This window comes from Epinephelus lanceolatus, chromosome 21 (genome assembly GCF_041903045.1).
Source record: "Epinephelus lanceolatus isolate andai-2023 chromosome 21, ASM4190304v1, whole genome shotgun sequence".
NCBI classification, from domain to species: domain Eukaryota; kingdom Metazoa; phylum Chordata; class Actinopteri; order Perciformes; family Serranidae; genus Epinephelus; species Epinephelus lanceolatus.
In genome coordinates this window covers 8,438,962-8,465,266 of record NC_135754.1, presented here as the reverse complement: position 1 = coordinate 8,465,266, position 26,305 = coordinate 8,438,962, and the positions used below count along the sequence as shown (strand labels likewise).

General features: G+C 39.6%; 1 protein-coding gene across 9 annotated transcripts in view; it reads right to left on the bottom strand.

Moving 5' to 3' along the window:
• Positions 1-26,305, bottom strand: part of myocd (myocardin) — a 150,188-nt gene that overhangs the window by 106,660 nt on the left and 17,223 nt on the right. For 6 of the 9 annotated variants that reach the window (XM_033612049.2, XM_033612054.2, XM_033612055.2 and 3 more), the window contains exons 2-3: positions 17,416-17,517; positions 13,904-13,961 (exon numbers count right to left, since the gene is read on the bottom strand). The exons of 1 other annotated variant lie outside the window; for it this stretch is intronic. The gene's annotated coding sequence lies outside the window, so the exon portion shown is untranslated. The remainder of the gene's footprint in view (positions 1-13,903; positions 13,962-17,415; positions 17,518-26,305) is intronic. 2 more of the 9 variants (XM_033612052.2, XM_033612050.2) reach the window with 2 other exon arrangements.

Below are 26,305 nucleotides of genomic sequence, written 5' to 3'. Positions count from 1 at the left end.
CTACAAATTGTTGAATAGCCATAATGTTCCCTAGAGTGATTTCATTTTGATAGATGTCACAATCTGAGGTTCTGCTGTCTGTAAACTACAACATTCAGCTGAGGCCAGGAGCTAAAATAGCTACAAAGATATAAAAACTTTGTTCCAGTCAAGGGCTGATTCTGTTCTTCTAATAGAATCATGTGAGAGACAACATATATCATAGATCACAGGCCTCACTGAGCCAGTTCACACAAATCTAAAAGGGAAGAGAAAGTATTGAGACACTCTAAAGTTGATAAGGGACATTACTATTCCCTTATCGAATCTGCTGCTAACACATCAGATGAATGTATGGGAAATCCCATGCTTTCTGCCTCAGACAGTGATGGTGTCATGAGAGCCGAGAGGCTGGGGACCCACAAATCACTTCTGTGAGTATCAGCCCTCTTAATCCAATATGATGTCCAGCGGCTCCACGTGAACTTTCACACTGTCTGTTTACTTGGCTCTAGAAGTCTCGGGCTCATCCAATTATCTTGCTTATGTGACAGCCAGTAATGATTTTTTTTTTTAAAAAAGCTGAACAAAATGCTTCTGGGCTGATGCCAAAATGAGGGGCTCCCAGGGGCTGTTGGTGTGGGGGTGGAGCACAGTGGATGGAAATAGCCATCCAGACCGCGGGGAAAGCCCCTGTAAATTCTGGGACAGTGACCGCAGGCCTGCCTGATGGACACACAGCTGTAGTAGCGGCAGTTGTTGTAGGACTGACGTTAAGTGATGGGCCTTTTGGCAGCATTAGCAACATATTTTGTTTAGTTCTGTTTGGGGCCCAGCAGATGGGAAACAAGCTGGGTCCATGTTCTCGAGAGGTCCTGGGGGAGCAGAGGACCGAAGGGAGGAGATTCTGCCAAAATGCCATGTCGGCTTGGCATGACTGCGGCAATGACATGCACCCCACGCCACGCTTGTTCTACTCATTGGAACTGACTTAGTCTCAAACAGAGGTCAATTATAGTCAACAGTTTGACACCAGAGTCACAGTTCACATAGTTACATAAGCTCTTAGTGGCATGTACTGGCCAATAGTACAAACAAACATCAGTAAACACAAAGTGACACTTCATCAACATTTGAAAGGGTCACTTTAGTATTTACTAACCTGAACCATATTTTCCCATGTTGTTGTGAGTGACTAATGGTAACAACAATTTTTGAAATGGGTCTTGGTATTGGTAAGAAGAAAGCGTCATTTTTTGTTCACTAAAAGTGTTTCTTTTTGCCGCTGACAAGCTTAGATTGTTATTTTAAGTGTCTGACAACATTATGGAATGATGGTCTCCCTACAGAGAAAGATCCTTTTGTTAAAGAGTCGGATCCTATTTGTTTTACCAGAAACAGCCCCAAAATTGCCATCACCCAACCCGCCAGACTCCATTTAGATAAACAGTAATTTAAGTGTGCATAGAGCCACGAACCAGGATGGTTTTTGAGTTTTGCTTTGTTTTTGTTGACTTTGAATGAAGTGTGTTTTGTGATGATAAAATTACTTCTTTTTTTTTTTTTTACTGTTTCAGGTTTGACAACTATGCTAACAGTATTTTGTTACATTGGAGAGGGAGACTCAAATGGTTGAATAAAGATTACAACACTTAAAGATCTAGGGCTCTAGTTTCGCAGACCGGGCGCAGCGGAGGCGCAGCGCACCTGTGCTTCGCCAATCGGGTGTGGCCAAGCGGATTTTGTAAGTTTGGCATACTGTGCGCCCTGGCGCAGCTACTCCTCTATCCCACCTCCGTCCCTCCTACCGGCGCAAGTCGGAAAGAGGGAGGAGAGAAGGCGTGGAGTGGGTTTTACACACATCACACCAATCAAATGAGCCCCTCTCCTCGCCCTTAAATGCGCCGCGCGAAGGCGTAATGAGAGTTTACTCAATTCGCCATGGCGGAAGAGAGCAGCAGCGTCAGACGGCCAAACTTCTCCCAGGAGGAAACTGATGTTTTGGTCCGGGAGGTCTAAGCTCGCACTGCCCGAATATACGGAACTGCGAGCAGACCTCCACGGGCTGATGATGCAAAGGTAGCCCGGGAGGAGGTCACCACAACTGTAAATCAATGTTGCGTTTCTCTCTCTCTTTCTCTCTCGCAGTCTCACTCTGTTTCTTTTCTTTTGACTTTTCTAAGATGACAGATGCTGAATATATACTCCCTATCTGATGCTGTGGCTGTTTGTGGTTGGCTGAGAGGGATGTGAACTCATTAGTTTGCAGCTGTTTAATCAAATCAGGTTGGGTTTCCATTACGCGTGCCAAACGTGCCAAACGGTGCCAATCCCCTTTGATCTGACATCAGATGTGACGGGACAGTCGATATAGAGATACACTGTCCGCCGGTCAGCCAAACTTCGGCTTACACCGGCTGCGCTCCCCCTGCGCTGACAGTAGACGTGGTTTCAGTTGGCGAGCTTTTAGCGCACCTTCGGCGAAGCCTTTTGGCACGAAACTGTCACTGCGCCAAGCTGGATCTGTCGACACCTCCCCCTGCTGCGCCGCCACACCCATCTCAGCGCACCTCGGTCTGCCAAACTACCAAACTGAGCGTGCCTCGGGTTGCGCTGCTCGAAACTAGCTCTGCGTGGGGTTCGCCACCCTGCACCACCCTGCGCTGCGCCGGGAAACTAGAGCCCCTAGTGTCCAGGGGTTTGAACACTACACAAAAAGAAATCACTAACACAAATCTTTGCATGTAAACAATCAATCAATCAATACAGAATCACAAAACATAATATTGCTGAACTCCAGTGTACTGATATTGTCAACTACATCTATCACATGTAACAAACTAAACATGACTAATTCAGGTCTTTATTTAGGCGCAAAAGGCACATCTGTGTTAAGGATGTACCATGCCTCTCTGCAGAACACTACAGAGTCAACTTTATCACCACCTGTAGGAAGGGTCGTTTTACTCTATTTCCCCGAACTTTAATGATGCTGCAGAGCCATGGTTAGTCTGTGCATAATGTCCAGCAACAGCATCATCCATGTTTGGTATCAGTTTTGTGTTCAGATATACAAATCTCAAAGCTCCATTCAACATAAACCAGAACACAGAGACATTTCAGCATGCAGATAACATGTGTGCTGCTGCAGTTTATGAGGGATTTTATGGTGTATTTACCAGTACATGGATGTATAAAGTACTTTGTGTCTGACAACACAATGGAACATAACCTCACCCAGAGATATGTACTATATCCACACAATATAACCTATGATAATCATCTGGAAAGCAATGAACTGTTGCCAACTGAGATGCTGCTTTTTGTTTGTTTTTTCAAATTAAATTAAAAGGTGTATGAATACTGTGTGTGAATACTGGCATTGTACAACAGTAGCACAACAAGGGTATCTTGTGGAGGGAAATTTAACAGGCTTGATTCAATGCATCCACTATTGTGCTGTGTACAAACTGACCACACATGCCAAGTACATTTGGATACTGCATTTAGAATAGGTACTTTTTCATAATATGAGCCCATACTATCTGATAATTCCCACAGGCTGCAGACAATATATAGAACATAACCATAAGTGCAATAAACATGAAAATGGGGAAAATGATGGAAAGCATATTTATAACACTAAAATATAGAAGATATGATGAAAGATGAAATGTTTCCATCATCCTGAGAAAGTTACAAATATCAACACGATTGCTTCTCCGATGGTCTGAGAATAAAAGGAGGGGGAGGGCAGCCTTGTAGAAAACGTGCACTGGTGATGCCATGTGCAGCTGGCAGTACCATAAGCAAACATTGTGCCCTTCACTGAGCTATGAATCATAAGTTGGGGGGGAAGTTTGCAGACAGAATGTGAATGTGATGTGTGGATATAGCTCCGGTCATGGCAGACTGTGTGGGAAACACAAAGAGGGGCAGGCCGAGTCACATGGGTCGTCCTGCTCCCAAAGACACGACTCTCTCTCTCTCTCTCTCTCTCTCGCTCTCTCCGTCTGTCCTTTCAATCTCTCACTCATTCCGTCTCTCACTGGCAGGCCCTCTTTATCCTTCTCTCTCCCTCTCTCTCTCTCACACACACTCACACACACACACACACACACACACACACACACACACACACACACACACACACACACACGTAAATACTCCCCCATTGTCTTCGCTATTTATACTTTACAGCCTTCATGCTTAATGCTCCTGAAGTACAAATTTGATTTACTTGTACTTGATTATTTTGTTTTCATGCCTAATTATACTTCTACTCCACTATAGCTCATAGGAAATACTGTTCTTTTTACTCCATTACATTTATTTGACAGCTTTAGTTACTAGTTTATATGATGGTTTGTTATAAGTCAAACTACCCAACAGCATGTACAAGTAAAGCCAAAACCAACAGTTCTTATGCCATAAATTGATTGACAGAAAAATGTATTATTTTTATGGTTGTAGGCATTTTTTAATGCAAAAACATTTCATGGTTCCAGCTTCACATTTTAGGATTTCTTCTTTTCCTTTTAAAAGTCAGAATAATTGTAATGTATTAGTTAAAATGTTGATGTTTGGATTCTTGGTTGGACAAAACAATCATTGTGAAGGCGTCACTTTTGGCTCATGGGCATTGTGTTAGCATTTCTCATTATGCTTACTATTTTTACAAACCAAACAATCAATCAATGGAGAAAATGATAAGCAGATTAATCCATTATAATCATTTGTTGCAGTCTGATACAAAACAGTTAAAAAAAACAAGCTCCATTTCAATCTACTACAGAAGTAAAATTTGGTTAGACTTTAATAATAATACTTTAATAATAATCTAATGACATTATGTATCATACTAAGTCCCAGCAGACATTTCTCTGCATGAGTACTTTAACTTTTAATACCAAAGGTATATTTTACTGATTTTACTTTACATACTTTCTTTTAAATGCAGGATTTTGACTTGGAATCTTATTTGTTTTTAATAATTACTTAATGTATTATTGTTATGAATTCCCATTACTGCACACAATAAACAGTATTATTTTTGGTTTTAACATTTCATTGTGCATTAGGATACAGTCAGTACCTGTGTCATAGTGACATGCACACAACATGATGTTATAGTCTAATGTATGATAGACTAGCAGTACAGTACATGTGTACATGCAAGGTACAAACATGCATACAATATGCAGTACATGAGCCTTTAGTATGTATGCATGTCTTTCTGACAGTTTGTATACCTAGCATGTAGCATTTGTGTTCATTGGGTTTTTTTTATCTTATAGTCTGTTTTTCTGACTGCAATGAAGTGAATTCACTGATTGTGTATACAGCTCACACTCAAATAAGAGGCTCACAGTTTAGATGGGGAACCACAGTAATTAGTATTTTTATTTGATGATACTGTTACAGTACATACTAAATACTAAAACAACAAAAGGTGGGTCACAAGAAGACACTAATTTTAAATTTACACGAATAAGATCACTGGGGACCTACTCACTGATCTTTGTTTATGTGACACTGTTCACTGTATTTTGCTGTTTTCAGGGCATGGCTGTGTTATGGGCCCACTTGTTTATCTTTCAAATCTCACATTTCTTATTCTTATCCTCACACATATTTATTTAATACTTTTTATAAGATGTTTTAGTGTATGCTTTCTTTTCTAGATTTTATTATTTGCAATTTACCTGCACAGAAACCTGAGTACCTAATTTCTTCCTTCATGTATGCATGTTCTGGAATAACAAATTATTCTTATCTTTATAAATAAAAAGTGGTAGTGCTAGTCACATTGTACTGCTGATGTAAACTGACAATACTCTACAGCTGTAGCAACTCCCCTGAGATACATTTAAGCTATATTTTATTCATGAATGCATCCATGGAAAAATCCATACGACCCCCACCGTCTTTTCCACATGCTGAGACAGAAACCAAACAAACAGCAGCATATATTGAGCTGTTGGGTAAAAACAAAGTCCTTCTGGTCACATTGCACCTGTTAACAAACCACTGGCACTGTTCTCTGAGGCCAACAGGAAAAAGGTCTCCAAATAGCTTTCCCATGAGCCCCTGGTCTAAAATAAAATAAAAGGGGCTGGCAGGAGCCGCCCACCGCACTGTTGCGACCTTGTCATGGGAACCATGCTAAACTGTCTGTGGAGATTTGAGCAGAATAAATGAAACAGCCATCCCTGAGTATCTCTATTTACATCGCTAATTCAAATGCTCATTTATCTTTAGTGCATAAGAAATACACAAGAGAACGGAGGCTGCTTCCCTGCAAGTGTATTTGTCTGTGTGGTTGCATGCGTGCCAGTGCTTGCACGCAGGTTGGACATGTGCTTGTGCATGCCGAGATGCCTTGTTGACTTGTTTCAGATGCGATGAGTGAGAAGAGGAATAAGCAAATCGCATTAAAAGTGTGAGAGTGAAGAGCCAATAAGACCTGTAAACAAAAAAAGGGCATGCTAGCCATTATCGCCAAAGTAAACACACGCACACGCAGCACGCTTCAACAAAAACATTTACATTAAACACCACACAAAAGACCATTTATTAAAAGAAAACAATAATGCTTCAAAACTTACAAAGCTGAAGCATCTCTGAAAACCCAAACAGGCTATATCCACCAAAGAAAAGTGAGGATTCCACTGAAATGAATCAGGTTTTTTGGGGGGCGCTGAAGCAGAATCGGCTTAACTGAAGAACACCAACCAGCGGTGTTCACCTTTCTCTGCTTCATTCTCAGACTGCACTCTATTTTAGGGACCTCTGATGACTCCGTCTTGGCCACATCTCCCTTTTTCCACTGGAGAAAAAAGCTATTCATAATCCTCCCAATAACTCAACACTGTTTGTCCAATGTGATAAAGCAAAGGGAGCGTTCACAATCTAAATTTGCATTCTTCAGAAGTGAATGGCTTTGTCAGCTGGAGTAATACAGTTTGCTTCGTCTGCCTCCTCCTGCTGCAGGGAGGCTGTTTACATGGGGACAGCTCAGAGATCCAGAGAGGAGACAACGCTGCTGGCCTCTCCCCACAAGAAAGGCCTCCGTGGGTGGGCAGCATTTCACCCGCTGATGCTCCAAGATCATCCCCGAGACGCACAAGGAGAATAAAACTCTCCAAGGAATTGACAGATTTTGTGCCAAATAGTCCATTTTATGACATGGCCCTCCTCTCAGCTGCATTATCTGGACTTTAGAGCCTGTCACTTTAAAGGGGAAAGCTGACAAATGAACAAAGATTATCCTCGAAATAGCAACAGAAGGTCGCTGACAGAGGGAATCCCCTTTAATCTCACCCCTGCAGTTCCGTGGAACTTTAGGGTGCCAGTCAAGACCAAGAGAGCGGGGGTTAGAGGTAGGGCACCTTACTTAGGGGGTCATGGGTCAGGACCCCAGATCCTGTACTGCTCTCAGCTATCTTGGCTTAAAGTAATCAAAAACACAAGTTGGAGTCATTCCCAGAGTGTATTCCTAGATAACACAAGTGAGAAAGCTTTGGCAGGCAGATACCACAGAGAAACCATCACAGGTTGGCCTTTAAGTTGTTTAACTTGTTTTTTTGTTGTGTTTTAGTGCCGACAAACAGTTTATTGACATTTAGGGTGTTAAAATGTTCTAATATTGGGCCAAGTGAAAGCTATTTTCACTAAAACATGGGTGTCCATGGATACCATGGAGAGACCTTAAAATTCTGCTCAGAGTCCTTTTTTAAAAAAAGTGTGGTGTCGTCTGTCCAGAATGAGAAAGTAATCGCAATGAGCTACAAGGAGCAGCATCCTCCTGCAAGGACTTCTGGGTACTTAGAGGCAGTTGTTGACACTTGATAGCCAGCAGTTAGTGCTTAGAAAGTGGAGTGGACAAAACAGCTAATACCTACTGTATATGCAGCTAGTTCCTCTTGTGATTCAACTGAAGCCCCAAAAATTAACTAAATGCAGTAAAAAACTTTCATTTCATTTTCATCCGCTTATCGGTGCGCCTGGTCGCAGGGGCAGCAGGCGGTAAAAAAAATTTTCAGACAAAATAAATTAAGGTAGTTTTTAACTCTTATTAATGTCGAAGTTTTATGTTTAGTTGACATTATGAGAGGGGAACAGTGACTACACATAAACACTTATATTAATGTAGCACTAAACTAGTAACACTGTCTTGTTTGTTAGCTTAAAGAAGCTTGTGTCCATGAAATTTTAATTAGCGTTACTTACTCTGTTATCTTACTGACCAAAATGCTTTGGGTAAAACAAAAAAAAAAAAAAGTGCTCATTATTTAGTCTTTTATATAATTCTGAAGCTTATCAGTAGTGTTTCTTATATATTCAAATCCAGAAAATTTATATTTAGGTCAAAGCACGCATGTTTTAGCATCAAAATATAATTTTCCCCTGCCCCTCTAAAATGTTTCCTGTGGGACCTGACATAAGTTTCTGATTAAGTAGTTATATAGACCTCCTTGCCCGAATAATGTGCCTCTTTGAGTGAAGCCTTCTCAAAAACACACGTTATCTTCTTATTAAAAAAAAAAAACGTTATCAAAACACTCTGATTTTGAAGAAGCAGATAGGAGTGCTGACAGAGAAGCTAAGCCACATACTTCCATGGACGCCGTGTTAGTTTTCTAAGTCATACTACAACACAAACAAACTAAATCAATCGAGGCAGTGGTAGACCAACAACTCCTCGTGTTGTGTTAGTCAAAATGACTGTCTCTGTAAAAGGAGTCTGTTGGCTTTGAAAGAAGCCATATAACAACTTCAGTTCACCACCTGAAATGGCTATCAGATGGCAAGGCAAAGTAAAAAGTCTAAATGTAGCGTACACTTAAACAGATTTTTTTTTTCTTTTTTTAGGTAGCTAAAATACTTTTTGCTCCTATCCCAATTCACAGCCACCAGACTCTTTTGACAAAAATGTTTTTACTCTGCAGAACACAGTTGCTGGTCAACTGCTGCCTCTATCAGTTAGTTTGTGACTATTGATCCATCAATGTGTTATTATACTAGAATAGGATAAATATTGGTTGAAATATTCAGTATAAATGCAGTACAAATTGAATTTCAATGTGTTCACCTGGTTATATAAAGGTTTAATAACAAAATAGCATCATCTTCCACCCTAATATTTACATACTGTAATGTCAGTCATATTTTCGGCAAACTGTGTGTGTGTGTGTGTGTGTGTGTGTAGAATGCAGATGGAGTCATCCTGTGAAGTAAATATATTGATTTGATTTATATTTATTTTAATTATTTAACTAACTGTGCTATCTATCTATTTATGTATTTAGTTAGGTTTCTGACTCGGTTCTGCAACCCCACAGCTATGAATGCTGAGAGTACATTATGGCAACTCAAAGTCAAGTTTAGTTAAAGTTACATGAAATCAGGTTCATTTTTACTGATAAAAACAACGTTAACACTTTGACTGCATGCTGAAAGGATCACCTGCCAGTACGGCGTCTTATCTCCCTGCATAGCCCACAGCCTCACTCTGACTAAGCTGAACTTCTGCAGAACCTTTTCATTCAAGGGGGGAATTTACGGGCATCAAAGTGAAACACTTTGTTCTACACTGAGCCTCCCGTCTCTCTTTTCTCCCACAGCCTAGAGGCGGGACAAGGAGCGGGGCTTTATCCTACCATCTGATCTTCATTACTCCGCCCGTTTATGACTAGGTACATCTTGTATCTTGTCTTTTTTTTAAATTTTTTTTTACATAATTCATGGGTCACAAAGTCACGCTTGAACCTGTGACTCACCGAAAATCTTGACTGACACTTAGGGTGCTCTGTTTTACTTATCAGGCACAATGTATCATCTGAGCATCTCTGTGATTTATCATACATATGTTTCCCCTGAACAAGAATGTTCTACAGCTATATTTTGGAATGGGTTCTGTAGCCCCCAGCTGTTAAATACAGAGTAACCACTTGCATTTTATACATCTTTATGGGGCACCAATCGCTCCTATTTATTTGCTTGTACCGTATGAACCCCTACAGCAATGAAAAGGGTGTGCACTCTTTCCCATCATAAGGAGAGATAGTTAAAGATCGTTTTCATTTTGAGTATTAATAAATGAGATTTAGCAAAAGAATGTTCCTAATGTATGAACATAATTTATGTGAAAGAAGCAGTTGAAGCTTCCATATATGGAGTTATATAGGAACACTTTTACCTGAAAAGAAGAGCAAAGATTCCTAAATCATACTCTGAATCCATCACCTGCCACTTACTCATCTCTCTGATCCCTTCGAACCATTCCTCTATCGTTGCCTTTGAGAACGTTTGCACACGGGCATCACTGACAGCACAGCCCTCCCTTCCATCATAGGTCAAGCAATTCACCCCGAGCAGAGGAATTAAAGAAAGCAGAGATATCAGCAGATGATAATCCCCTCTAACATTCGGAGATGCTGTGATCTCATGACATGCACTGGCTGTTTTTCAAAACGTGTTATTTGAAAGAATGTCTCACAATCCAGCTGTATGGCTCAGTACATAGCTTTGGGAAAGACAGTGTGACCTCTGTTTGACCTCTGAGTTCACCTTTGACCCAGAGGAAGTTGTAAACAGAGTAATCTGTTGTCAGTAAAAGGTATAACTGTTCTAAGGTCATGAAATGATGGTGGCTTGAAAGTGCCTTTAAAATGAAAACATCAAGGTGCCATGAGATGAGGTAAGACTGGGTGGTGGTTAAGGGTGTGTCAGGGAAGGGGTCTCAAACATACTCCTAATCTGCAAGGCTTCTTTGCAGGAAAATGAATTGAAAAAAAAACTAACATAAAATACATGTACAGAAACCAGAGGGATGCTTGAGTGACACGAGTTTGATGTTGCAGGTCTCCTGACACACGAGGCGGTTTGGAATTAAGCCCCACGCTGCTGAGGCTTGACAGTAAAAAGGCCCTGCGAGCTTCCCTGTGACAAGCTATAATAAATGTCACAACCATGAACCCTTTCTCATACAGACAAAAGGCACACCATCGAGCAGGTAACGCACACAGTAGGCCTGCACAATTGCTACTGAGAGTCAAACTAAACAAAACAGCTCCTGCAGATTGATTTGTACTGGTATTTTGGGAGGGGAACTTTTATGGGGTGGAAAAATGTACATAGTTCCATTTCATGAGGGCCAGTAATGTTTAAATCCCAGCAGACATCGTCATTAAATCATCATTCTGAGATGTTATATGAGTGTCAGGGCTTTTTCTATATTACATGTCACATGGGACAACATGTAAAAACTAATAGCTCTGGTACCTATAGTGGTCACTATGGGAAAGCAAGATAATCTCTGGGTAATAAAGTTGTTTCCAGTAAGAGTCAGGGTCTTATTGGAGGATTTAAGTATAAAATAAGAGCATTATAGAACAGTGGGCTCAAGATGGAGCGAATGAAGGCTGACAGGTAGCTCTATCAGCCACAGCTCATATTGTTGAAAACTGCACTACATCTGACCAGTTGGGTTTTACAGTGACATTTATGTGTGAAATAAAAATCTGCTTGAAAATCAAATAAGCTTCACATGATACATCTTAGATTACCTAGCAAACACTGAAGGAATACGTCACCCCCCAAATGACCATTTCTATATCAATAAGTCACCAACTTTTACGTTGATTTTGTGTTTTTCTTGCATCCTTTTGGTGAACAAAGAATCCAAAAACAGAGAAAATTCTTGAAGAACTGAAGGCATACGTCCCCAAGTTGAATAACAGCAAAACTATATCAAAACCATCATTTATAAAGTCTCACACAGCTTGCATAGTATAATCCTAGTCTCATTTATCCAGTCATATGCTATAGTATACTTCCCAAACACATGCATTTTCACTGAAACCTAAAATATCTATGTTCTCTTCAAAGCCACACTCCAGCGTCAAAAACATTAATTTTACCTCGCTGACCACAGTGGGTCCTGATCTACCAATGCCTCTATCAGTTTGTTTGTTTGTGTTATTGTGAAAATTTTGTGTTTTAAATGGTAAGGTTGGATTTACCAAAGTCACACAGTAACAACAAATTAACTGATCAAAGGAGTCTGGCTTTAAAAAGAGCCTAGATAAGTTTTACTTTTTGTTCAATTCCCCATCAGAAAGGGCTGTTTGTTTGGGAAGTACTGAGCATGTTTAAATAAGACTTGGATTACACTGCATGAGTTGTGTGAAAGCTTATAAAAATGTGTTATGATATAGTTTTGCATTTGCTAAACATGGACCCCTATAACTTCGGTTTATCAAAAAAATTCTCTGTTATGGGATTCTTTGTTTACCGTGGAGGCATGCAAGAAAAACAAAAGTTTTCTTCATAAATTCAACATACCATGAGGTGGGAAACTGATATACAAATGTTAAGAGTGAAGTATCCCTTTAAGCTGATGATACAATTTACCTATAAAAAGTAGTTCTTCAAATTACGGTGTACTTAACAACAAACTTTGATGGTAAACAAGATAATTCATGTTGATGTATGAAGAAAGAGAACTATCAATCATCTACTATCCAGCCAGCCTCCATGGAATCACATCTGTCTCAAACTAATTCTTGCCCCTGGCAGACCATAATGAGCACAGCAAACCTTGTTGGATATCTTTGCCAGGATACTTCACAACATCACTTGCTAATCATTTAAAGCAGTAGGGTGATGCACTTAGTTGGTAACTGGCCCATTATGCCTGTCCGATTTGATTCTACTGTAATTCAAAGTTCAAGTACGTTTGTCTTCACCTAGCTCCATTTGTGAATTCAGCACTCCCCTGTTTGAATCCAAGATTCCTATACATACATCCATTTTACTTCTCCCCTGGGGTTTATGTAGGGAACACTATGTGACTGAGCAAGTAATGTGCAGGGTACTGATGTCATAAATGAGGCTAGATTCTTGTATCACGGCCCAATCACCAGAATAAATGTTGGCAGTGAATTTCTCTGCAAACCATATGTTACATGTGTACATTTCATATGTATTAAACCTGTTGAAATGTTAGAATTTCTATTTATTTCAATTTTCAATGTTGTTGTGACAACACTGTGGTTGACATGTAGTTAGGTTTAGGCACAAAAACTACTAGAAAAACATATTTTGGCTTAAAATACCGGTTTGGTCTCTACAAACATAGGCGGAAATGTCTCAAACCTTCTTTAAAAAACATATCCGTTTTTGTTGGTCTCAAACAATGGTCTGCGCTGTCAGCTGCTTGACAGCGGTCTCACCTAGATGAGACCTATCCACCATCTCCTCCTCCTCTTGATGAGATATTCAGCTCATATACATGAAACTATACATGAACTATGTCATATGTAGAAACGCAGAAATGGAACTCATCTGTGGTTTGCAGAAACATACAATGCCAACATTTTATTCTGGCAAATGGGCTGTGTATGAAAATGATGCATCGTTGTCCTAAATCAAAGAATTAGCAGATGTTCAGTGTGATATAAGCATTGCATTACTAAAAAATTCAAGAGGCTGCGTTGGTATGGGCTGATACGATGAGATAAGAACCAAGAGATCCAGTTTGAGCAATGCATACATTGATCTTAGGGCTTATGAGATGTCAAACCAGTACAGTCACAGTCTGTCTCTGGCTTTCATGTTACAAAGTTTCAAAGTTATCTACCATGAGAGCGTGCTTGTACATTATTAACTGAGTGGCAGGATGCACTGCAGGTTGATGCATTGTGCCTACAATTTGGCTGCAGGTCTTTCATTAAAAAGGAGGAGGTTGTTTATTTTTTAGTGCAATTCTGTTGGAAGTCTGAAGAGGGCCATACTGAATTTGTAGACCCATAATAATGCAAAAACACTAAAATAATCCTGTTGTGGCTCTAATTACCTTTTCAGTAATTCTTATCTAAAACAAACAACAAAATACATGTGAGAGTGACAGAAATCCTACCTGTTCACTGGGTGGTACTTGGCATTCCTGTTTCAAGCCACAGACTGGTGCCCTCCATCTGTTAGAAAGAGCTATAAAGGGTAAGCTAAACATGATCAAGATTATTACCACTTAATTACATACACCTATGTAATCTAATGCTATCCAGTACAACGGTTCAGTCATAATGTATTTTTTTGATGATGCCTGTAGAACACTGATGTCATGATTACTTTACACATTTTCAGCATCAACAAATACTGTACATTTTATACTTAGAATTTTTGGTAGAATTGTAGTATTGAATTCCAATTGATTGCACAGGGGTACCTAATAAATTTGCCACTGAGTGAAGTTAATGACATAGAATATACTTTATAATTTTTTATGTACAAAATTATGACTGACCTATAACCACCACCATTAGTATCTACGACTTCATCTCCAACCTCATCTTTCATCATCAGCATCACTGTTCTCCATCAGAAGTGGTGGAGTGGGATTTGAAAGCAGCCGCCATCTGTTCTATTCTGCCTTTGACTGACAGCGCATCAAAGCGATGAAGCACAACCCCTGAAAGCTCCAGCTATCCCCACGGATCACGATGCTTGGCGGGGCAACAAACTGCCAAGTAAACACGCATATAATCAAGCAGCCAATAAATACAGCAGAATAGCACGACAAGAATGTTCACACAGTTAATGTGGATCCCACAGAGCGCCAACAGCTCTGCCAATCCCAGTGGGATCTGGGAGAGGGTACGACGGGGAAATGGCCACGTTCCAGTTAATTGAAGAAGACTTGATTTCTGCACCTTAAAGCCAAAAGCCTGAGCTTATTACGCAACCATGTGGATCCAACGTTTGAAGTTGGTGCGGAGTGATATCACAAAGTTATAGAGAGGAAACAAAAGAGCTCGAGTCCAGCTTGTTTGCAGAGGCGTGAACTTAATTGCTTGAGGGCTCTGCAAGCCATCTGATTTTACTATCTTGCACAAGCAAACACAAAAACACACAGACTTAAGCCACTCACACACACACTCTCAGCATGCATATTTTTTTATGTATCTTGGACGAAGAGGTCAGCAGATATAAATCTTTCAATAAGCCAAGAGACTGAGATGAATTAACATCAGCTGTATTCTGGTCTGGTATCAAATCACCCTGACTGAATGGCACAATAATAACCTGTATTCCATGATGTATAGTGCTTCATTAGGCTGCTGAATCACTGAAGAAACAAGACTAGCCTGCATGGTTTAATAGATCCTGTAAACATAATTCTTTCCCATGTGATAAGAGGACTACAAAACCTTTCCAAGGAAATGACGCTGACATGAAGTCATGCCATTCCTCTCGGCTACTCTAATGACAGCATCAAGTATTCTGTAAGAGGAAACAGCCAACAACAACAGCAATAACCTCTATTTTTCATTATCTCTGCAACTATAAGCATTGAGGGCATCTTTGTAACTTTAAGCGTGAGAAGGACATTAGTCTCCAACTTTATTATCAATACTCCCAAGAAGCAAGCGACACTACTTTTAAAAGGACCGATTTGTGGGTTTTCTGGAATCATACACATCCTTTTTCCCCTTGAGCAATGCATTCAGTGTAACATCTGTTTCAAGATACAAACAACAAGGCCGTAACCCAGTGGAAGAATTCACAGCCCCCATGTCCATTCATCCAGACCAGTGCCCATTCTTGACAGTTTTACTTTGGTCTTTTTCAGCCCTGTTATTTTGATCTATGTATGCAGGCTGCTTAAGGCAGAGTTCCACTCAGAGGATTCAAACCAGGAGAACCCAAGACCTCTTCCCACTTAGGCTGTTATTACAGGCACATTGTGTACCCAAACATCACAAGTCTCCCATTACAATGGAACAATCTTATTCGGCTATTTATGCCCAGGGGATTTCTGGTAGGGTTCTGTTAGTTTCTCATATGTCGATATGTGTTTCGTGGGTGCAGTAATTTAATTAGGTTTCTTCCTTTCAATGTGGTGACTGTCTGTGGCCCAGGTGAATATAGTATCACCAAACTGTTGGTGTTTTGCAAAGACGTTGCACTCTGTCTCCATGGAGAAACACTATTCCATACTAACGCCTTAATGACGCCTTCTGTAATAACACCAAGGGTCAGCAATTAGGTTCACCCAAGGGCCATTTAAACAGGTTTTCAGTTAGCCTGGAAATCCAGACTCAAATCTAGAAAGATTTTGAGTCTGGCCCTCATCGATACACCCTTCCTACCCAAGGGGCGGCACTAACCGAGGCATATTAAATTCCGCCGCACGCAATTGGATAGCATGATAGCCAATCAGAGCAAAAAACAAGGTGACATATTCAATGCAGTAAGCCCCATTGGTTTGCCGACGAGTGGGGCTAACTGATATATTATGCTTTTGCCGTATCCCGTCAGCAAAATGACAAAAACGTCCTTCCTGGAAATGAAGGCTTCTAGGGCAGTCTTCTGTTCCTCTCTCAAGGAAAAAGATAAGTGTAGCTGGCTTAGCGTTAGTGTTGCACGGTATACCGGTACTAAAATAGTACCGCGGTACTAGAGTATTCCAAACGGTACTATACTGCATTTGGAAAATACCGGTACTTTGAAATTGATTCAGTTCATTAATTTAGTTAATTTATTTTACTCATTTATGCCCACAAATGCCTTTCTTGTTCCTACTGGAGCACAGATTGCGCAAGTGGTGTGTATGACAACACCTGTATCAACATCCACAGCTGGCGCACGTGAAAAAAGACAAGAGAAAGTCTGCCTCGCAAAGGGAGACAACACGAGACAACACAAACTTGGTGGAACATTTGAGTTACCAAACCGTGACGTCCGTACCGAGGTACTTACCGAACCATGATTTTTTTTGGTACCGTTACACCCCAACTATTTATTGTTCTAAAGGTTTGTATCCAAAAGACTTTTCCTTAGGAAAAGTACCGAAGAGTATCGAAAAGTATCGAAATTCATATTGGTATTGGTACCGAAACAAAGATTTTGGTATTCTGACAACACTACTTAGCGTTTCTTCCAAAGCTAAATTGAATGGACACGGTCCTTCGGAAGCTGCCATCTTTACTTTTCGACTCCTACGGCGCAGCACTGTCCTCGTCATGTTACGCCCACCCAGAGCCCGCCTTTGTCAGATAGACTGATCTGATTGGTCCGATGGCGATTCAATGGGCTCTGCTCGTCGGGGGCCAGATCCCTGTGCAGAGCAAATTCATATTTGCTAGGGACGGGGCATCTGGATTTCCAGGTTAGTTTTCAGTCTAAATAGCACTAATAATCATTGGGCAAAAAATGACTCATATATGCACGTATGTGATCTATGTTACACTATGAGACTACATATATAAGTGAAATGATTTGTTAAGGGTAAAATAAAATAACTTATTGCCTTTGATAAATATGTCAGCAACTTTGGATCAACCTTAAACTGAATTCATCCTTGACAGTCAGAAAAAAACAAACAAAAAAAAAGTATACCAAAATAATATTAACTCAAGGTCCACTTACTCGCTTCTTACAGGACTTTAAAATGCATCTCGTCTTCATCAGCAGATGGAGTCTGAGAGGAGGTCCCAAATGCAGTCAGTGAAGCAGAGCAGAGGGAGTACACTACAAAGCAAGATTAATAGGTTAGCGAGATATGATAGCCTAAAGCCAGAGTTGTCCATGTCACAAAGGTGGCTCTCTTTTAACCTGGCTAGACTGCCATATGATACAGACCTAAGAAGAGTTTCTTCAGAGGGAGAGTGTGTCTGGGGACTAGACAGATATGTAAGACAATATTCTCCATGAGCGATACAGATTCTAAGCTGGGTGAAAGCATTTTAAAGGAGCTATATGTAAGAAATCTAAAGCAAATAGTTGTAAAATCCTCCTAATATGTCATAGAGACTAAGGAATAATCTTCATATAACATACTGATCTCACCGACAACAATAGTACAGCCAGAATATTCAAATTTAAAAAAATGTTTTGCAGTCTGCAAATCATTTTTATGTTTTGAATTTGTGTTTTGGCCTGTTGCGCCATCCACCGCCGTCTACCAGTCACACAGTCAGTAGAGTCTCAGCATCAGTTACAGTTACAACTGAGCTACAGCAACACGGCAAGCAGCATTAGCAGTGTCCCAGTACATAGCATTAGCAGCCGGCTCCTCCTCAGCTGTATCCTGGCAGCAGCGTTAGCAGAAGAGAAGCTGGACTTGCTCGAATGGTCCGCTGGAAAACCGAAGATCAAGGACGCGGCGACCGCCCGTGGGCAAACAAATCAGTCTCCAGCGTGCCGCTGTCCAGCAACCTCCAATCTGTAGGGGAGGGGGGTGGACACGACTCGCGGCAGTATTTTGAATTTGAGTGCAGTAACCCTTTTGGCCACATTCTTACATACAGCACCTTTAAATACCAACTTGTTAAGCCGTAACACTAAATTAGTAATGCCAATGAAAAAAGCCATGGAATCACAGTAGCACAAACTATATGTAACTCATTGCATTTATTTTTTTTTAAGTGATGTGCGTATATTTCTACATCTTTTTTTTTTTTGGACACAGAAACTTAAATAGATTCAGTTGCATGTTAGTGATACAGACAACCTGAGCAAGAATAATGTTTCATTTTGTTTGCTCTCACTAAACTGATACTACTGAATAGATCTGTAGTGTTCTCTGGGCCATCTGCTTGCCACTGGCTTTAAAAGAGGCCTTCAATAAAATTGCAGGTGGCATTATATAGCCTATTAATAGTTTGCTATGTCACTTGTATGTGAAATGCAGTATTGTTTCTTCACACAGTAATGTTACCAGTTTATATTATATTTTATGCTTGGTCCTGATTTGCTGAGGTCTGTTTTACAGTGCTGGTATATTACAGCGATTGGAAAATTGATTGGTCTAATAGTATTTTTCACAGATAATATTAAATCAATAAAATCTATTTCACTCCATCAATCTATCAAAAATGAAAATGACTTTCACATATCCTTTATGGGACAGTGTGAGATTTGAATGCAGATCTTGAGTATGTTTTAATCTGCTGTGTCAAGTGTAAAGTTTGAGCTGTAAAGTTTGCAGCTGTCACATTAGGAAAAGAGTGAGTGGTACAATATATACTAACTTACAAATCCACACAATTAGTCATTTTCTGCCAGCATTCCTCTCTTGCCTTATTTTCAGCAACAGTGCTGCTTTTTGCTGTAACAGTTCGTACAGTATATTCTTCAAAGCTCTGCATTCGATTGGTCCATTTTGTGTGGTATAAGAGTCAAATGATGCCAAATACCCCCTTGTTATGGGAATGTGCACAGAGCCTGATCAGGAAAACCTGGTTAACAGAGAAGTTTATAACTACACTCCGATTGGACTTTTAGGTTCTTTCTAGCCAGCTGAAAGAAAGCCTGCTCTTGTTCTGTAGAACAGGTGGACTTCAGGGACTTTACTATAATCTGTATAGTAAGGAACAGTTAATGGCTTACATTTTGGCAACTAGAGATCAGAATGGACAGCCAAAGGAATCCTGCCTTCCTGGCTATTTAATACATTGATGCTTGATGAGGGTCAGGTGTGCAGGGAGGAGCAGGACCAGGTGAGGGCAGGAAACTCTGAGAGCATCTAGTGGACAGGTGGGGAATGACAATGTTGAGAATTGTGAAAACAGGGAACAGAGAGGTAGTGAGGCTGAGGAGAAAGAAAGGGTGTCACCATGACACATGAATTAAAAACTGCTGTGTCTGGATTTTTAAACTGAGCAATGACAATAGATTGGTCCATGTCATTTACTTTAACTGAAAGACAAAAGTTAAAATTAAGGTAAAAACAAGGCTTAGATATTTTCTTAGTCGTGAAAGGGAAATGGTTACAGTAGCTAACACAAAAAAGATACACAATGCTTCAGGGTGAAACCTATTCTTCTCTGTCATTCTCTCCAGTGACACTTTGAGGAAACATATAACTTCCTCATCACGGTTCACAACCTGTGTCACAAAAGTGCTGCTCAATTACTAGTGTTAGTGGCAGGGGGGGCGACCAACCATGAAGGGAACCACAAAAGATCCAGGTAGCATTCAACAGGAAACATCACCTCGGCCAATTACCCATGAGCTCATATGTTGCCAAAACAGCCATTAATCCGAGTGGTGAGCACACGAAGGGCTAGTGCAGCTTCCAAAGCCTCCACCAAGGGTGAGAGGACTCACGGGGCAAAAGACAAAGGAGGACGTGTGTGATTTGGCAAACAGATGGATCGATCATCTTAATCTGTCTTACAACATGACAAAACAGCGCAGATTGAAAACTACATAAAATGTTCAATATATATCCATAAGGTCTGGTAAGGTATGAATGGGCAACATACTTTTCCAGATTTACAACCTTGCCACGACCTGGGATTGATTAAATTCACTTTCATTACTTTCAGCAGACTTTCCAGAAACCTGCACCACTGTCTCTCCCTGAACTGTTGTCATATTAAGACCAAAAGAATACAAACCAGTTACAGAAGAGAGCATGACATTTTGCAAGCTTAGTGAAGGTATGTGTAAGATGATAAATGATGAAGGCTTATATGTACATATAAAAATGAGCAGTATACACAAATGAAACCAGACTTCTACGAGACTCATACCACACTTCAGTGCATAGAGCACAGGAATAATGGTAGAAACAGCACTTGTGTCGCAAATCTCCTGGGAGCCACGTGTCCTGTCATCACAGAGGTCAACTGGAGAACTGGCTGAGCACAAATAATGTCTAAATATATCACAACCAGACTAAGTTGTGTTTGTAGTATGGAAGGCCAGAGCGACATGTTTCTGTAAGCATGGTATCTTGAAATCACAACACTTTAGTGAACAGTACCCTATGTGATGACTGAAAGTGTTGCAGAATTAGCTATAATTTAATCAATGATTGCCCAGGGTTATGACAGCCGCCATGTTTTCTGACTGTAGAAAAGAAGGAAAGTGGCTTAGTATGCATTGGCTACAATTTCTGCAATTTACAGAAGTCTCTCTAGTGTTACTATCTGCAAGGCTCCGGTCCACTGTGGGTCAGATAGCTAACCATGATGCTAATTTTTAATGTAGCAATAGCATTAACCTAACGCCTTTGCTAAGGGACTGTTCGTCATGGGAGTAGAGGGAGTAATGCAAAACTGGGGAGGAACTTTATTTTTAAAGCACTGGGGAGGGAATTATGTTACGAACTTGTGCGTAAATGTGTTTTATGTTGTAAACTTTAAAGTCAATTTATGTTAAAACCTGCAGAACCAAAAAACGCACAAGTGGGTTTGAAAGGCATGTTTCCTTAAAAAAAAAAGGCCACAATGCCACAGTTTCAGTTACTGTTTTTCAAATTTCTAAAGGTTTAACCGTTTGCACTAACCAGATCCTCTAAAAAGCAATAAATTATCCACTACTGCATTTATTCAACGTCAGGATTTCAATTTTAACCTTCAACCATCAAATAGGGTATGTTTTTAAAATCTAAATAACAACCACCATGCCAAGTTCTGGCTGTTGCTGCTACTGTTTTGTATGTCATGTTTATTTGGGAAACATGTTGCAAATGCTGGCTGTTTGCGCACCCTAATGATTTTTAAGGATTTGCATTTTGCATAAGAAGTTGCTGTTAATTTTGTTAACAAAAACTACCACACTAATTATTCAACCAGCTTTTTTGTGACAAATTTGAGACATTGATGAGCTAAAAATAGCTCTTGACAATAAAAACTATGACAAAATCATAATTTTCATTGACCAGATGAGACAGGATGAAAATGTGAGAACAGAACAGGGACGGCGCTACACCGGGGCTAGGGGGTGCTATAGCCCCGTCAAAAATCTGTGTAGCCCCAGTTAAGCCCCTCAAGCATTTTATTTTATATTTTATAATATATATTTTTAAGTTAAAAAACATTAAAAAGTTCACAAGTAGCCATTCTGTTCCAATGCAATCCCCGCTTGCATGTTTGTGCTGCGCCTGTACCCCATTGATTGGTGTACCATAACCTGTGTGTGTGTGTGTGTGTGTGTGTGTGTGTGTGTATGTGTGTGTGTAAGAGGGGAGAGGAGGGGGGAGTCTTTTGTTTATACTCGCGCGTTAGGCTAAGGCTAGCCTACAGTCCGTTGCAATGGATCGTTTTCTGATCAAGAAAAAAAGAGTGCAGGTAGAAAATGAAGTCTCCTAGTGGGACAAAGAAGAAGAGGGAGTTTCGAAAAATGAATCTGAGAGCACCCAGCCAGGACCTGAAGGAGCTCCAGAGCAGTCCATCGCTGCTAGCTGCTCTACAGCCCCCGTTAGCTGCACTGTTGACACAGACACCGCTCCCTCTGATTTAAGCCAGTCACCTGTTGATGAACCAAGGCGGCCTCTTCTTTGGCATAATCCAGCCATGAAAGTTGGACAGCAGGATCGCTACTTCAATCGTAGATGGTATGAGGATTACAAATGGCTGGAATATTCATATTAATTATGCATATGGAATAGTATATTTGCTGTCGCATTTTGGATGTATTGTCTGGTTATTGGCAGGCGCATGGGCGCTGTCCGGTGCTGAATCTGTCACCTTTGCACGTGAAATATTTTTGCCATTGCCTTGTGGTCACTTGTATTAGGCTTAACTACTTTGTTGGATATTCTTTGGCCAAATTCAGTTAAAACCACTTTTATATCGAACATGCTTGTGCTGTGTATCATAGCTGCTTTTACTGAAAAAACAAGAACCTCCTTATAAAGTAACTGAAGTCATGAAAATCAATTATTTTCTTAGCACCCCCACGTATTGGTCAAGCTCCCACTTAGCCCCGGGAGAGAAAAAATCCTGGCGCCGTGCCTGGAACAGAACGACCCAAAATGGCTGTGCTTGCGATTATCTTCTAATGCTGCATTAGCAGTATGACATCGAAGCGCCAACTGGCTGTAAACTCCAGTAAATAAATAGTCAGCACCAGGATATTTTGCTAGCATGCAAACACTATAATACCCAATACCCAGAGGCTCAGTTTTCTCTGACAGAGATAAAAGTTTAGTTTTAATAACTGACTCTGTGAAAGGACTCTGAAAGTTTAAATCTCCTCATTAAAATGTTTTAGATTAAGAAAAAATGTCAGAATTTCTAAATGAAATTTTTATACAACCTGTCACCTTGATTCCTTGATTGGATTAGTTTAAATAGAAAAACATTTTGACTAAGAGAGTTGACTATAGTATCATGATTTTGGTAAAGTAAAACATTTTGACTTGTTGACTAAAACTAGACTAAAACTATAAAGGATAAAAATGACTAAAATGTGACTAAAACTAATGAGCATTTTTGTCTCAAGACAAAGTCTACATCTAAAATAGCTGCCAAAAGTAACACTTTAAGAAATTTACCATTTGCTTTGATGATAACCCCCTTTGTGCTGTTTGCTTTTTGTATTTGCCCCATATCTACATTTGGTGCAAATATACAAAAATATGGTTATATAAATACTGGAAGGATGGTCCTGCCTTTCCCCCAGTCAATTAAAAAAAGCTAAGTGACACAAAAATTTAACGACGTCACACCCCAGCCTCTCCTCTGACAAGTTAAGTACAGTCCCTAAATGCGCCTACAAATGTAACATGACAATATAATGGGAAAAACTCTGACAAATATATACATGCAGCGAGTGTACAGTTAAGTTATATTAAATTCAATGGTATTTGAAAAACTAAGTTAGCTAACAGACAGCGCCAAGCTACTATTAGAAAAAGTTGGCTAAAGCGTTAGCAAACCTGTTAGCAAACAGTACCTACTTACACAGCCAGCAGACGCAGAGCATTGGGGACGTGTTTCTGGAGACCCGATGAATCTCCTTTTACATTTAGTTCGGTCCATTAACTTCTGCATTTTTTAGAAGAAATGTGACGCTCTTTAGCATGTTAATTTTGCTAAAACTGCTTACTTGCAACCGGAACCACTGGCCTCGAGCGTGTTCACGGCAGGTAACGTTATTTCTGAATGCTTTGAACAAAAACTGAAAGGCAACACTTTTGTTTTTTACTCCCGTTTTTCACAGGTTTAAGTTACAGACCTAAGACTTTTATATAACTCAAATTCAGTCAAATTTTGGTCGCAAATACATTTAAATCCGTCTTAGTGTGCACTTGTCTAAGATAATCCATCCGACAGGTGTGGCATATCAAAATGCTGATTATACAGTGTCATTAATACAAAGGTGTGCATTGGGGTGGTCACAATAAAAGGAGACGTCTTGAGCGTAATGAACATTCAGGAAAATAAATGAATCTTTCGTGTGCATGAAAGTCTTAGGGCTTTAACTTAAACCTGTGAAAAATGGGAGAGAAAAATGTATTCATATTTCAGTGTATGTAGAATACAGATTTCGTGTGATATGAGACACTGTACAGTGTGTGTTATTTCTCAGTGGGTTTGTCACTGTGGGTGGCCCTTTCACATTACACAGGCATTTGATTGAAACAGTAAAAATATGCAGTTAAATGTGGACCATACAGTACGCAATTTTACGAAGAGATTTTTGCTATCAGCACTTCTGCAGATACTGTAGCATACTAAGGATTCAAAGGAGCTCAGCTGCACTGTAGTTTTTAAACACTATTAATTGTCATGTTTCTGTTGGGTGTGCTCTTTTTCAATAGCACGTACAGCAGCACACACTATTAGCCTTAAAAATCTACAAAATATGCAGCACAAATTATGACTTGTGACAGCAAGAAAGCACAGATATGAGCAAGCAAAACTTTATTCATATAAAAAATCAGTTGATCATCATCACAAGAGATTTTGTTTTAATGCCCAGTTTAACATCAGGCTGAGGAACAACAGTTGAAAATTAGCCTTTTGGCCAGCGTTGGTACGTTTACAGTAATGTTGATCAATGTGCGCTTGAAAAACTTAAAAACAAAAAAAAACTGATGTCATGCTTATGTTATAGCTACTCAGTGCTTAGCATTTTCACTAATGTATCAAAAGGGTTCATTGCAAAGGCCCCTTTGACTGACCATGCACTAACAACTGAAAGCGCCAGATGTTATTTAAGAGAAACAAAGGATACAGGAAATTCAATACTGCTCTGTATTACCAAAAGAATATTGTTAAACAATAAGATCAATAGTATATTAAATAAAAAGGGACAAAAACAATCCCTTATATTTCTCCAAATTTTTCAAATATAAAGATAATATTCAGTTACATTTAGCTGATGAAAAGAAGGCAAAAGAACTAACTAAAGATTTAGATTTATATGGCAGTATAAAACGAAGAAAAGAAATCATATAGTTGCTCAATATATTATATTGCATAGTCCAGCCAAATTAGTGCAAAAAAAGAGAAAAGAATCAGTAAGCTAAGAGGTGTAAGACTGTACAAATGTACAAACCCTTAATTTAAATTGAAGAGAATTATCTTTTTCCTTACTTGTAATTGTTTTATTATAGTTATTTTATTGTAATTTTACAACTCACACCAAAATTTAAAACTGTTAAGAAAAAAAAACTGTTAACCTACTTTGTTTGTAAATTTGTTGTTCAGTGAAGAGAACACACACACAAAAAAAAGCCTCCAAACCCTAACAGTAGTTCCAAAAAAGAAAAAGAGAGAAAAAAAAAAGCAATATTAATGTCAATGTTCTGCCAATATTAATGTAATAACATGGACACTGGCTCTCTTCCATTTAAGTATTCCAGGAAGACTTGTCAGTAAAACAGCATGAACAAAATTAGGGCCTTGGAAACAACACACCTGAGAGGAATGCAGCCATCATTAATTAATGTTATACATTGCACCTGGGATTTTCCTGCTAAGACGTGTTTAAATGTCTGCTGTGAATAAGTCCTCAACAGAGGGAGTGTGGAATGTAAGATATCCTGGGCCTCTGAGTCTCAATTTAGCAATGATTTAGAAGACTTTTTTCCGTGTCCAAATTGAAGGTCTAAATATAGAAGCTGCGGTATGCTGTAAGAATCTGAAAGCCCCATCATACTTGTGGTTTTGGAAAAAACTAACAAACAAACAAAAACCTCAATTCGGTCCTTAAAGGAGCAATAAGCGAAATTCATCATTTCTAGATTGAAGGAATTAAAAAATTGCTATGTGAAGAACTAGAGGTGTAATTTCATCTGGAGTATAGCATGACCTCAAACAACCTTTCTCTGTGTTGATCTCCAGCCCCTTGTTTACAAGCCGGTCCGGCTGCGCGTTCATGTACAGTACAGGCCAAAAGTTTGGACACACCTTCTCATTCAATGCGTTTTCTTTATTTTCATGACTATTTACATTGTAGATTCTCACTGAAGGCATCAAAACTATGAATGAACACATGTGGAGTTATGTACTTAACAAAAAAAGGTGAAATAACTGAAAACATGTTTTATATTCTAGTTTCTTCAAAATAGCCACCC